This window comes from Vanellus vanellus (assembly GCF_965231255.1).
Source record: "Vanellus vanellus genome assembly, chromosome: 2".
NCBI classification, from domain to species: Eukaryota; Metazoa; Chordata; class Aves; order Charadriiformes; family Charadriidae; genus Vanellus; species Vanellus vanellus.
This window is the reverse complement of record NC_138906.1, coordinates 15,163,929-15,177,045: the sequence shown is the minus strand read 5'-3', so window position 1 is coordinate 15,177,045 and position 13,117 is coordinate 15,163,929.

The following is a 13,117-nucleotide window of genomic DNA, read 5'->3' as shown; positions in this document are numbered from 1 at the left end:
AGTAACCTTAGAAGCCAATGCAATATGGACTATTCACAAAGGCACTCACATTTTGTGGGTGTAATTAATAATTAAATTCTGATCTTTTTTTGAAAAATGAAATATTTGGACAGAATGTAGAGGTCTACTGTGAAAAATCTGTGAAGGGCATATATATCTCCAGCTTCCATTCTTCTGCTGTGGTCACTAGCATACTGCCTAGTTAAAACAGTTTTGAATACTTGTTTATGGTAATCATTTTACTTTCAGTTTTCATATTTGACTTACATTATAATGACCTTAATAGAAATATGTTTAGCACCACAGTCTATGTAATAGAGCAAGGGTAGAAAGTTGCATACTGTTCAATAATAATACTTTCTGTGAAATATTTATGAGATCCACTAATTTAAAAGTGTGCTCCAAAGCAGGATCGATACAGAAAACCAATCCTCACTATTGTTCGGCTTGCTCCTCCTTAAAATTTCTAAGAAGCATGAAAAATCTCTGTAGGTCTGTTACTTATCGCTTAGTCGGCCTTTCACACTGAAATATTTCTCTCACCTCTAACCTAATTCTCCCTTCTTGCAATCTTTCCTGTTTTTCAGGGGTTACGGAAAGCAATTAATTATCTTCTTTCAGAAAGAATCTTTCTAAAAATTTGAAAACTGTTATCAGATATCCTCCTAGTCTTCCCTTGCCTGGATTAAGCAAGCCCAGTTCTTGCAAAGTCTCATGCTAGGTCACTTTTTTGGAGGTTCACTCTCTGTTCTTGTGACTTTCTGCAGCTGGTCGATGTATTCCTTGACATGTGATAACCTTCAGTGGCCACAGAGATCCAGATGAAGGATTACCAACTCTGAGCAGAGCAGAAGGAATGTTTTGTGTGTTTAACATAAAATGTGCTCATTTTCTTTAACCCAGCATGATTGCTTCTTATGCAATGGTGTGATTTTATTGCTTGTTTACGATCTCTTATGCAATGGTGTGATTTTATTGCTTGTTTATGATCTCTTCTAATTGTTAGGTTCTTTTCTACACTGGGCTTGTCTTGCCAGTCATTCTCCAGCTTATATTTGTGCAGATAATTTTTCTTGTGCATGTGAATTCATTTAATTGTTGAGCTGAATTCAGATTTCTGCTGTTCACCAAGATCATTTAAAATGTACATTCTGCACTCGGAAGGGTTTGAAGCCTTTTTAGCTTAGTGTCATTTTCAAATACAAAAAGCATTTTATCTACCCGTTCATTAATGAATATGTCATAAAGACAGATTCTTGCAGAATCTGACCTGATGAATCGTGCTCATTTGCAAATGAATCATTCATAACTATTATTTGAATGGGATCTCCCAAGTAACTGTCTAACTACCTTAAATCTGCTTGTCTATTGGAATGTCCTGTGAGATGTGAAAAGCCAAAATCCGGATGCATGGCAGTATCTATCCTTAAAGCTTGTTATCTGCCATAGAGAGAAATAGGTTTGCCCTGACGTGATTTATATATTAAAAATTCATCTTGGCTCTTATGTACATCCTGGTTATATTCGAGATTCTTACAAATAGAGCTTTTCATTTTTTGTTCTGATATTTTTCTGGTGATTGAAGTTAGGCTCTCTTCTTCTTTTTGACATTTTAAAAGTAAATAAATGTTTGCCCATTCTAGTCTTCTGGAATATGTATTTCTCAAGTTGTTAAAGATAATTGCTGATGGTTCTGAAGATGGTTTTCTGTATTCTCAGTGCTGAATTACATCAGGCCTAACCACTTGAAAACTACTACACTATCCATGTAGATTCTACCATTATTCTTTCCCTTTTCTAGCCTGATTTTCACCCTTCTTTTTATGATTTTAATGGGATTGGCTATGACATTGAAACTGATCTTTTAAGCACAGGCTGAAACAAACAGATCATTGAAAACTTTCAAGATATAGTGATAGTGCTGTAACTATGATAGCCTACGAGTATAAGCAAGGAAAAGTTGTGGGGGAAAGGCAATGTCTTTTACTAGACCAAAGGATATAGCTGGAAAATAGACAAGCATCTGCCTCAGGAGCTGTGTTTGTGTTCCGGAAGATGTATCTTTTTTTTTTTTTTACTACTAAATTAGTCAGTCTAATAAAAGACATCACTTTGCTCCCCAAATCCTGTGTCAGAGTCAACACTTTAGCCCACTTGCTAGTATTCAATTATATTTTTTTGTTAACTATTACCTTCTTCAATTTTTCTCATTAATAATGCACTTGAACATCTTTTCTCATGATGCTTTTTTTCCATTTCAAATTCTGTCACAGTTATGCTCCTAAGCCCGTAGAATTTTTTCCCCTAGGGGTTTGCACTATCCTTTAGTAATTTGTGCTAATGCACATAGTTAATTTGATTACGCATTTTTTATGTGGCTTTCCTGGATGTTGGATGATTGAGGAATGCATACCAGACCAGGGTCCTAGAACACTTGGTACCTTTCCTTCAGATGGTGGTAGCTAGCGAGTGTGGTACAGATGCTAGTGGCTATGCCTAGTGCAGGATGAGCTCCTCAACTGAAGCTAAGGGCGAAGACTTCAAGAAGTGCTTGCAGTTAAAAAAAGAACTTGAAGTAAATGAGACATGAGGACTGATATTCTGGGAGGAGAAATGAGGATGCTGATAGCTTCTATTTTAATATATTTACCTTTGGTTCCCTGTAAAGTAATATTAAAATAATAGAGAAAAATATTGCTAACTATCCGACATTGCATTTGGGTGAGTTATTTATTCAGTAGTTTGTTTTTCTTTTTTTTTTTCCTTCTATGTTAAATATTAAGAAGAACCGAAAAAAAAGGCCTCAACATATTAACGGCATCAAATATAATACATACATGGACTTTGAGGAATATATCCAGATGAGCCAGATTGATTCTTTTGTCTATAGAGTTAGAAATTGGATAATTATGAAAAAAAAGTGTGTTATAGCAATGGGTCATTTGATAGCTATGTATCATGAAATCCTCACCTGTGTACAAATTAAAATATCTTTGGCTAAAAGCTCCATAAATACAGAATTACTGAGGGTATCATGACCAAGTGAAGAGAACAGCATGTAGAGTCATAGTATGCTTCTGAGCAGCTGTCATGCTTCAGTGCTGAAGTGGCAGTTTTTCAGCTGTGTGTAAGAGATACAGAGCTGTATTTCAGAGATGACATTTTATTACATACTTGTTTTCCCAAGGGTAACTGGACGCTTAAGTTCATTGGGCTAGTTTCAAACACCCCTTTCATTTTTAATAGGGTTAACTGTGATGATATTCTAAATAGTCATGTATACCGCTGGAGTCTTAACAATTCAAAAAGTAGTTTGTAAAAAAGATGACTGCATATCTGTATATATAAATACGGAATTTTAAAAGTATATATAAACATGGAATGTCTAGAAATTCTCTTAAAGGTAGCAAAATATTCCACAAATAGGAATCAAAGTACAAAGTATGTGTTAACAGTTATAATTATTTTTGAATCTTTGGATACTTACTACCAGTGATCTCTGTTCACCGTGTTGTTTCCCTCCTGCTACCCTTCCAAGCTGGACCATCTCTCCTTGCTTTTGTAGGCAAATGGAGAAAAATAAAGAGGGTTGTCTTTCCATTGGTTTGAGTACCTGGCTCTGCTCTTCTTTTCCTCTTTCTCTTTACAAATTTCATCTCAAATTCTCTTCTTGTGCTCAGTCAGTGGTTTTTTCTTGGTGAAGCACCGGGGATCAAGACTGCACATTATGCTTATAAGGGATTATATAAAGTGTAAAGCATTTAAATGTTTATTGTAACACACTAAAACAACATATTCCTTGAGCTGGGGCTCAGAGTAGAATCAGCTGTAACAGCTCAGGAAACGTTAACATGCTCACTGGGCTTTGCAAAGTAATGCCTGATGAGATGGGCTCTAAAGAAGCATCATACTTTGCCCATAACTTAAACTTGTCCACCCTTGACTTCACACTTGATAAACAAGGTATAAAATATATATTAGGAACAAGAGCACGTTTCAATCCACTGCAAACATAGATCACTAGAGAGAATAAATCATAACCCAGCCAACTATGTTTTTCTCCTCCTGCTTCCTCTCCAAGCTCAATTAAGACTCAACATGTTTCTTCTTCTCCCTAGTTCCCTTTTATCTGCTCTCCTTCTCGTGTTTCCACGTCCTTCCTCTTATCCTCTTCTTTATCTGATGAGGCTAGTGCTGTAGGATAATGAGGTAATTCCTGGTAGTGTTGGAAGTCTCAGACACCTGGATGATATATGTTTTTTCTATCCCAGACTGGGTCAGATAAGACCTGATTACCCTTGGGTATTTCAGTGGTATATGTTCAGGTTAAGTTAGTCCTTCTGGGACTCAATAAAGTTTTTGTGCGCTGCAAAATATGCAAATGTCCATCTTTAGATACAGCGATTTTGGAATGGAAATTCAGATCTAGATGAATGGCTCGGAAATAGCCTAGATGTATAATGAACAGAAGTGTTTTAGGTTTGTCTTCCATCCCATCCAACACTTTACAGATGTCTAACCCCCGGCTCTCTTTCCTGGCATGGATCCAGTTCTGATTTGGCATCGACTCACTCTCCATATGCAGTGATTACTCCCAATCTAGTGAATTTTTAAATGCAGCTGCTTTGCATACACTGTGTAAATAAAATATTACCCCCCCCAACCCCCAAATTCAGCCCTCCCCCAACAAAATTCTGCAAAAAATGCCATTCCCAAGACTAATTGGTTCAGCAGACTCTAATCTAAATTAGGTCTCAAACAAAGTAGTTTCCATATTTTTTTTAAATTTTATGTAGCCATTAGAATTGCATGGTTATTTCTTAAAACATTGGATTAATTTAGATTCAATAAAGCAATTATATCCAGCAAGGGGATTAACAATTTAAGAGACCTCCAAAAAGGCTAATTACAGGGCCAGTAATTTAGCTGACTGTGTGATGATTCAACTCAGATTCCCGTTTCTTAAGCTTTTGTGGACTCCCTCTTCTCCCTGGTGCTTGAACAGCAAGCTTGCATGCAAATACTTGCTTCTCTGTGACTGAGGCGTGTGATGCTTTGGGCCAAAATTGATTGCTGAAGTTACATGACTGAAATGCCTCAGGTAAAAAAACAAAAATCACTAAAAAACCCACATTCAGTAGGCAGCTACGTAAAGTGTGCTGCCTGACAGTCACTAATGCTCCCAGGATGGAAGAGGTTCTGCAAATAAGGTCAATAGAATTAACACTCAATTACCCGTTAAATATCAAAGAGGGTGCCAGGCATAGTTCTGACAACATTTGGGATTGATCATAATTGCAAGCCACCTGCTACATGAGCATATGTGGTTAGATGTTTTTTCTTTCTTGGAGTAACTGCTCATCAGCTACAATTATGAGCTCACTCAGTCATATTTCATGCTATTTAAGAGCACGGACGGCCATATACCGTGTAAAGTCCCTTCTTCTTTTTGATTCAGATCTCTCCGCTGACATAAACTGTCACTGCTCCACCAGAGTTGGCAGAATCCTAAGGGTTTACCCTAGCTGGGGTCATGCTTGTTTATGCAGTCAATCAATAAACATGGAGACAATGTAAATCCATTGGTGTGGTGATTAAACAGGTAGTTTAAATTCGTTTAATGCACAACAAGATAGATACTGCCACTCTCGTTTCTGTAAAACACTGTGGTTTAGGTTCTGCCACAAAGCCTGTTGAAATTAAGGTTTTCACTTAACCTCAGGGGGCTTTGGCTCAGAACCACAGTCCAACCGTTGTGAAATACACAATTTCTTTCTAGCCTTTTGTAAAATTGATTCCAGTGGCATTTTCTCTTATTTAGCCCCTAAATCTGTTTGGTATCCCATATTTTCTCTTTGAAGAAAAAGAATCAAGCAAGAGAAAGCAGGATTGCAAAGTGTCTCTGAAGGAGATGTCACACAGTCAGTCATTCATCCATTTACTAGCTCAGCAGTACAAAAACTGACTCGTATGTTTCCCTTTTTCAATTTTCATTGTCCTCTCCCCACCCTCAGCCCATGCTATCAGCCCCAGCGAGTAACTGGTATTAAAGACCTCCTCTTGCCTTTAAAAAGGAGAAGAAAAAATTAGCTTTTTTCCCCCTTTTTTTTTTTTCTGTGATTGTCCCAGTTTAGTCCCTAAGTCTCAATGGGGTTGTGCAATCTGAAATTTGACCTTTTCAAATTGGGTTTGAAGAATGAAATCACAGCAGAAACCCCTTTCTTCACATTTTTGTTCATATGCTTTGTGGCTTGCGATCCTACAGTATCCGAGAGTTCAATTAGGCAGCGTGTAATTGACAGGTTCCTGAGTTAAATAGCTGGGATGGGATCATACACTTAAAATAGCTTTAAAAGAAAACCTGTAGACAGACAATCAGTCAGACAATCTTTTCAGGCGCTTGGAAAGCCCCTATTTTCCTAAGCGCTTGCCCTGTAAATGATCTGGAAGTCTTGCACGTAAAGTAGTTTAATATAAAAGATCGCTTGGAGGCAGTTAACATGCAAACATACTCCTTGATTTAATATCTAGGAGGCATTTTTTGAAGTTCTTTTTTCAGAAGTATTGTTGTTGCTCATTATGAGTGTGACATCACTTCCCCTGACCTAGTGATATGTGTGCTCCCTGTGCTCTGATTTTTACCTTCTTTAAGATCAAAGCCTCATTTCTTCTGAATTCAAGCCCACCCTTCCTTTTGCGCTGCTCATTTCCAATATCTAGAGGAGAAATTTACCAACAAAGCAAAGGAAAAAGAAAGTAAAAAAAATATTTCTGTCTTCTCCTGTTGCTAGATTCTGCAATTTGTCAGGTTAGATAAAACTCCCCTATTTTCTTGCTGCTATACTGTGGTAGAAATCTCAGTTCTGAAGCCTGTGTATGCCAGGAAAAATAGGAAAGAATTTCTTGCTTTTCTCTTCTTGAAAGAGTGTCACTGCATAGTGTACAATTGCCCATTTTTATTCCCACATTTGCAAAAATTAGGCTGTTAAGCTGAGAATTTAAAGAGTGAAGAATAACTTTTGAATACTCCAACATTTCAGCTTAAGATGTCTTATAGAGTCCCTATTTTCACAAAGAGCCCGACAGATCAGGGACTGTAAAAATGGAGCAACTGTTTTTACTTTGGCTTTTTTCCCCCCTTTTAACAAAGCTGGAAAGTATGAACACTCTTTTTCCTTTGTATAGCAGCTCACCAGTTGGAGCTTTTGACCAGCATGTGGAAAACCACAGTTTAGTTCCTTAGTTCCCTGGATTTAAATCCATGTTTCTTACCTTTGTAGAAAGTGGCCTGTTACTGCTCTAGTCTGAAGAAAAGACACTCCCTATCCCTTCTTTTAAAGCTGTTGTAGCTGAAAAAATACCTCCAGGACCTGCTGAGGCAGAGGAGGGTTGGAAGCTTCCCACACCAGCCAAGGTGTCACTTGGAAGGAGACCTACTGGTAAGTTCACTTTTATAAGTGCTCCTCTGGAGCCGAGAAGGATGGCTTTCAATCATCACCAACGGAAAGGGGCAAATTGGATGAGAGCTCTCCCATATCCGGTGAGTGCTCTGCATGCAATGTGATATATTGTATATGATCCCATGGAGTGCTCTTCATGAGAAAGTTTTGGTTTTTAATCCTGATCGGGAGTTTGTATAACCCCAGAGAAGGGTGGGATTTAGTGGTGGCATCTCCTTGCTCTAAGCAGTTCCTATCAGCTAGCTCTGCACAGATGCTCCTCAGCAAACTGTTTTTGTGATGATTTCACACTGTCAGGGAGGAAGTGGAGACCAGAAGATCAGAACGCAGCCCTACTTTTTTTTTTTTCGTAAATCAGTGGTGAACCCACATCTTAAAAACTGCCAACAATTTTGATGTCTCCTCTGACAAAGCATATACAACAGGAAGTATATTTAGACAGAAGAGCGAGAGGTATGGCAATAAATATGAAAGAGAACTTTATGTGAAGATATACTAAATAGATTAAGACTTTTTATTTCAGAGAAGAGACATTCAGAGGCAGTAGGGACATGAGAGAGGGCTAGAAAGTAATGAACAGAGAAGGTGATAGGGAATGAGGGGACACATCAAAGGATTACTCTTCCCTGAAGCAGCTCTTTTGGTCTTTGCAACCCTCCGTTCTCCGTTACGTGCTGTGAAGAAAACTAAGTCATGTAACAGGAGGTTCCAGGTGCGGCGTGGTGGGACACCATGAGAAGAAGCTAGCACAGACTGCACCTACCAATATTATGAAGACCCATCTTTAGAAAAGACCCAGGAAATCCACAAATTCAGCAGGTATTAAGGGGAGCTGAGTCTACAGGGACTGGGGCTGAGCTGAAGAGCCATTCAAGCAGTGAAGTCGTAATAGCTGAAGAGAAAATCTGCTTTTAGCAAAACAACCATAGGAAGTTTTTTAGGGCAAAAGATTAAGTTTCTAGCCCTCTGTGGTAACTGATAAAATACACAAGCCAGGGAGGATGCTTAATATTACTTTGCTGTGGTAACTTTTTTTCCAACATCATAGTCGTTTGCTTTAATATTTTATCTTGATAGTATAAATAGGACTCATTCTTTTTTTCTCAGTCTTACCCAGTAATTGGGGTGGTCTTTGAGGGTGCTGATAGTCGCAGGGAGTTATGTTCCTTGGGAGAAGTGAGCAGATGACCCGAGCCGTGTGAGTTACCCCTGAGCTGCCGGCTCTCACGCATGTGCCGAGGGCTGGTGTGGATGCTTTCCTCGGTGTTGTCAGAAAGGATTTGGAGATAAGTGACATCCAGTGCAAAGTTTGGACCCCACAGCCTCCTTTGGCACTTTGACAGTTTATTACTGTAGATTATTCCTGCATCTTAAAGGATTTTGGAAACTGAGCTCCTTTTAGAGACATAGAGGTACCCTCCTGCTTGCAAGTTGACCATATTCTCTAAACAACTGGTAGATTAATGAGGTAACATTTGTCTCCAACAAATGTTTGGCTGAAGAGCTGGTTAGGTGTAAGTCTAACTTTCCGAATCAACACAACAAAACACATCGAGCTTGAGACTTTTTCTGAAATTAAAATTTTTGAAATGGATACTTTTGAGACAAGAGAAGCAGGAATATGTGGTGAATATCTACGATATCTCTTTGTATTTCTCTCTTTGCAGTTTAATATGATATTATGATATTAACAGCCTCAGGCCTATGACAGCTTTCTGTGTGGTACAGAATGAGTTAGGAAAATCCCAGTATGACATTACAAGGAGATCTACAAAGAGTTATAAACTATACTAGGCAAAACTTCCAAGAAACTCAGTACAAATATTCCCCTACTCTTCCGTATTCAATAAACCCACTTATGAGATCGATAGTACTAATTTCCAACAGACTTGCAGGAAAATATGCATGTGGCTTCTTCTGTAACCCGAGGACTGGCATAATCTTAGTGAGAAATTATTGCAGTTTCTGTAGAGGTTTACTTACATGAAGTTACAGAGCCCTTAGTGAGTGGGAAATTCCCAGCTGTCCAACACAATAACTTGCAGTTTCAGGAAGGGTAAAGAAAAAGAGCTGGGTGGGCAATTTTTAGTTGGCTTTAGTTGGATGTTTTGCTTGTTTTCATTAGAAAAGAAGATGATGCTATTGAAGGAAAACATGAAGCATATAAAGATTATGAGTAGTTTGTTTTCCATAACTGGCAGGGTTTAAACTATGTCCTAAAATATTTTTCTCATTCTCTTAATGTGTTCCTTAGTGCATTCTTCACTTACTGATGGTATTTTTCATCACATGGTGTTATTTCTTCCAGATGACTGTGCCCTAGATCATTTAGGCAATTAATATAACCCTGCCATGGTCAAGAAGAGGAACCAACCCCCCCAAGTTTTAAGTCTTCTAGAAGTAAATGTCTGCCATGTATTATCCAATTTTGAACCACTTATGTCTGGCTTGCTTTGGGGAAAGCAAGTCAATGCAGTGCCCTCAAACAACCCTCCAGTCCCCCCAAAGCTCAGTCCCTGAAGAGTAAGATTTTACTCATCTCAGCCTAAACCAAGCATTTAAATTTTTTTAATTTAATTTCACCCTAAGATGCCTGTTTCTTTCTAGCTGATTGTTAAGAAAACCTTTTGGTATCCACCCCCCACCATTGCATTGCAGACATCTAACAGTGCAAACATTGCATCCAGAGTTCATAGACGATATGAAGTCACAAATGGAAATCCTGATGAAAGACATTATCTTATTCCATACCAGGGACTCTGATACAGTTTCTTGATTTGTTTGTTCCAGTTTGTTGTGCACATCCTATGTACGGTAATAGTAAAGAGGAAAGCTACTGCCTGCAGCTGGAGCATTTGGGAAGGAAATAAAAATTATACTTTCCCTTAACAGAAAGGGTGAAACACAGGTGATAAGCAAGGCGGGAGTTGGGGCAGTAGTGCAGGGGTCTGATGTGCAACAAGGAGCAGACCCAAAACCAGTCTATAGAGGTGATGGAGAGAAGAATAATTGTCTGGGGACCAAGTGATGTGGAATCAATGTAATGCAGGAAATCACTGAAACTTACTGGCTTGCAAATCAGGACTATCCAAAAAACCACTACAAAAGCATCGCCTTCAAACTCTCCCTGTGAAGGAGTGAAATAGTTTTCAAAGCTTTTGTTTTACCTATCTCACCCAGCAAATCTAAGTAGTGTCCATTTAAAGAATTTTGTTATATTTTGTTGTTGTGGGGGTAAACCGAGCTTGGGGTTAGAGGCTGGAGTCCTGTTGGTATCTTCTAGCAAGTTCTTTTGCAAGGCAAAGGAGGAAGAGTCCCATAACACGTCCCAACACCTATAATAGTAGTCTATTTGTCAGCATTACCGTAAAGACTGCCTATGTCACTTTCCTACTGGAAGTCTTGCTCCATCACCATTTACCAGAGTTTCTCATTTCTCATGTCCTTACTATGAGGCAAAGTTCGAGTTGTTTATTGCTCTTATATATGCTGAAGGTTAAATACATTTCAGCTATATATTCTGCAGGTAGGGTGTGAAGTTTTGTTGCATGTCATATTACGGACAGGTACTATATATAATAGGTGCTGAAATTTCTTTCTGTGTTTGAAAGCTGGAATGAATTCTGTAAAACACGAGGTCATTTCTGAACTCCCTAGAAACCTGAGCAGTGCTAGAGCAAAAGTCAGTGGTAGACCGGCTGATCTGAAATGGCAGAGACCTCTGGATGAAAAGGATGCTCAGAGCTGGCAGTGAGGGAGGAAGAAGAAAAGCTCTCATGGGGCAGGTCAGATGACTGGTTCACTGAGAGAGGAGTGAGATCACTGGATGACTTGGTGCAAATCTCACTTTTGTTCAGATATGTGTTTATACTCATCTTCACTTCAGTTATCTTCCTTCAATAAGTGAGTTGCGTTTAAAACTCAGGAGCATAACCAGCCTCTGAGAAATATTATTGCTGAAACTCAGTTCACAGTCTACCTGTCTGTCTTTTGCTCATGCTTGTCTCATTAGAGCCACTTGAGTCCCCACCAGACGGAATGAAACAGGAATAGGAGAATAGGATATTTTATGGGGAAAGCTATTGCACAGTAGACCATACAGCTACACTTTCATACTTTCACACAAGTCTATCCCCTGCTCTCATGATTTTACAAAGGTTTCCCCAGGTTCCTCTTACAAATGATGTGAAGCAAAGTTTTGAGAGAAGAAAAGACGGTTTCACTGAAGACTTTCCTTGCGGTGAGGGTTGGCCAGTGTTTTAGTGGAGGCAATTTAATCTCTCCTCAACTGGTTATGGACTGACTGATTAAAGCCCCCCTTTGTGCTCTCCTGTGGCTGCTGACCTCATCAGTGAGGGACTGCCGCTGCTTCGGTGTGGCGACGTGGAGCTCCCATCTGGATTTAGCGACATTCAACACAAATGAAGAGCTGGCATGCAGGACTGCTGGGGAAAGAAGTGACTTTGTTTTAATTCTTTTTTTGAGAGAGGTAGCACTGCCGGGCCCCTTCCATTGTACATGCTAGAGCACAGAGCAACTGTTCAGGCTGTTGATCAAATGAAGAAATGCTGTCAGCCCCTTGAAGTCTGAACCATTAAAAGGGATACATATGGTAGGAGAATACAAGCCCAGCCATGCGTGTCTAGAAGTCAGAGGGAGGGTCTTCTCACTGCACAGACCTTTTGAATTAATTTAACTTTTAGACATCAAAAGGCAGACAAAATATATAAACAGCCATAATGTATGAAAAAAGTAATTGGATCATAAGAATGCATCATGTTACTGTATTTCAATCACATTCCTGCCACGTAGGGAGCCAGTCAGAAAATTCCCCATGTTTTACAACCCATTATATGCATTTTGCATTTCAAACCTCTATGAAACAACTGATATCCTGAAAAACATTCCAAAAATGAGATAAAGTGAGCTTATGAGGTGGGCTTTGTAGCTCAGCACTGGGACGAGGTTTGTGTGGGATTGCCCTACCACAGGTCAAATTTTTAGGAGTGGTGGAAATGGTTCCTGGAGCCAGACAGGTGTGATTTGTCTACATCTTGTATGTGATTTTTTCTTACCTGTCTTTGCAGGACCATTCCTCTCTCTTCCATCCTACTGTCTCCACGTACACATTCCCAGCAGGTTTTTGATCACTTCACACAAGTCTGCTCCTTGTCCGTTGTACCTGCTGCTATTTTTTGGCTCTGCTGTAGCTTGCTGTCCTCTTGTTGGGCTCTTTTACTTCCCCCGTCTATCATCTCCCAGATCTCAACTGCCGGGATGTGCAGGTACCTGGTTTGCTACCATTATACCTGTACTATGAGTGAGCTCATATCACACCTTTCCTCAGCCATTAGTTGTATTTTGGGGTCTACTCTATTTTTAAAATTCTCTGCAGCATTTTGCTGGGCCTTATATATCACTACCATCCCATAATTCCTTCCTATCAATTTAATATAAACATTTTTTAATTCGGCATGAGAATCTGTTGCCTTATAGCTCCTATTATGTAAAAGAAAGGCATTTTCAGCTCATTGTCACACCTGAGAACTTGTTTTCTTTTCTATCTATAACATCTTTGCTATCATCCAATTAAATAACTGCACTATTCAAGTTGGCACATCATTCGGGGCTATATTTTTCATAAAAAGTACACAGTA